The following is a 2,457-nucleotide window of genomic DNA, read 5'->3' on the forward strand; positions in this document are numbered from 1 at the left end:
ACATCGTCCTTCAATTATATCTCTTTTTTGTTTATGTAAATGTAATAGCTGTTGCTGTTCTTAAATTATTTCTTTTAAAGTACAAAAATAATATTTTTATGTACAAAAGTACCTTGTTTAGCATTTGTCAAAATTCATATTTACGGGGCCGGAGAGATAGCATGGAGGTAAGGCGTTTGCCTTTCATGCAGAAGGACCGTGGTTCGAATCCCAGCATCCCATATGGTCCCCTGAGCCTGCCAGGGGCGATTTCTGAGCATAGAGCCAGGAGGAACCCCTGAGCACTACTGGGTGTGACCCAAAAATCAAAAACTTAAAAAAAAATTATATTTACTATTTTGTATGTACTTTCCATCTTTTCTAACAAAGAAGGCTATTTTTCTGGATAAAAACCTGAAAGGGCATATTTGTATTTTATCATATTAAACTTTTGCAGATTAGTAAAGTTTAAGAGATATTGAGAGTTCTGATCATTTAAAAATTTCAAAATAGTTAAAATTGGGGCCGGAACCTCCATGAGACTTGAACCCACGGGATTCCCTAGTGGGATTATCACCCTCAGTGTGATGCAAGGGCATACACGAGTGGAACTCAAACCCATGTAGGTGCCCCCCCTGGTGTGACCCCTGGGAGGACTAGGGCGTCCCTCTAGTCCTCTGCCCTCGGGAGTCGTACTGTGTCCAGTTTCTCCTTCTAGGGCTTCCCCAGAGCTCCATTTCTAGGCTCTCACATACCTTGAGGGTGTCCAGGTGTATTCGTGGGACCTAGGAAGCCTTGGTGGCTGGGTCACTGTTGTTCGAATCCTGGCAGAGCCCCCAAATGTTAGGGTCCAGAAATCGAAGGACGAGACCACACAAATTGGAGTAAAGTTTAACCTTTATTCTGCCTGCCAACAGTTCTTAACTGACCAGGTCAGGGTTCTTTCCCATGAGAGATGAATCCCGCCCAGGATCATGAATGGGATTATATAGGATAGGAGGTTCTAGCTTTCTGATGATCTTTAAAATAATTGGCTCTTGTCTAGAGGTACCTTCCTATTGCTCCCTTGTCCTTCCCTGATTGGCTACCTAGTATGGCCAGGTAGACTGAGGCGGGGTCTATGGAAATAGGCTCACACCATGTGGTCATTACAAAATGGTGTTTCTGGGGCTGGAGAGATAGCACAGCGGCGTTTGCCTTGCAAGCAGCCGATCCAGGACCTAAGGTGGTTGGTTCGAACCCCAGCATCCCCTCTGGTCCCCCGTGCCTGCCAGGAGCTACTTCTGAGCAGATAGTCAGGAGTAAACCCTGAGCACCGCCGGGAGTGGCCCAAAAATAAAAACAAACAAACAAACAAAAATGGTATTTCTCCCTGCTCAGAACCTAAGAAGAAGACTGCCATGTGGCTTTTACAAAATGGCATCCCTCCTTATTTGGAATTCAGGTCCCAACATTCCCTCCTCTTCTTATGGATCTGAGTCAAATCTTTGACTCTTTTTGAGATTCCTCATCCTCGTCCCTATTTGTGGGCACAGACTGAGGCCTTAGCACAAGCATCTTAATCAGGGAGGTTTTCTAGGGTGATATTGAACCACTGTTTATACCAGGTGGCAGAAACTTTCCCTTGCCTTCTTCACTCCTGCAAACTAGCCTTCACCTGTTGCAGTGCCTCATGGCTGAATCTTCTGATTTGTTAGTATAGATTCATTATTACTCCAGAGCCTAGGTCTAGTCCCAGCTGCTCTGGAAAGCAACTTCAGCTAACTTCCTGATCAATATCCACTTGATGGGAGAGTTTATATTCTCACCCACACTCTCCTGCCAGGTATGACACCTGGGATGGGAGAATTACTGATGATGTAAAAATAATCTGAGTGTGCAAAAACAGTGACAGATATACAGGCTGTCAGTTCCTTGATACACACAAAGCCATGGCCCAATTAACTTTGATGGGGATTATTTCCCCATGCAACTATATTGGCCTCTGCAGTCTCATTGCAATAATCTAGATAAGGGGAGGGGATGGTAAGAGGCACATGCCCAAACCTTGTATTCCCCACAGGATGGACCTGAATGCCTCTTCCATTGAGCCAAGAAGAGGTAGTGTTATGTGGCATACACTGGCACTTTAAGACAATTAAACTGCTGACTTCCTCCTTATTTGCCTTAACTAATGCTCCCACTAGAGTCTGAGTACATTCTCTTAAAGACCCTATTGATATTTGGGATAAACAGCTCAGGTTGACAGCATTCCCAAAACTCTTCCAGCTTTTGCCTCAGATCCAGCTCCTTCTGTGCTGAAACTCTGATGCATGCTTATATCCAGCAGGGAAATTCCCTTTCCCCAGAACCCAAACCTATGGGTTGGTTGGTATCCACTTTTCTTAACACACCTTAGTAGCAGATTTTATAGAGTATACTCAAAGACCCCAAACAAATCATACCAAGTCAAGGTTTAGGGGAAAAATCCCCATGGTG

Source organism: Suncus etruscus, chromosome 10, assembly GCF_024139225.1.
Source record: "Suncus etruscus isolate mSunEtr1 chromosome 10, mSunEtr1.pri.cur, whole genome shotgun sequence".
Lineage (NCBI taxonomy): Eukaryota > Metazoa > Chordata > Mammalia > Eulipotyphla > Soricidae > Suncus > Suncus etruscus.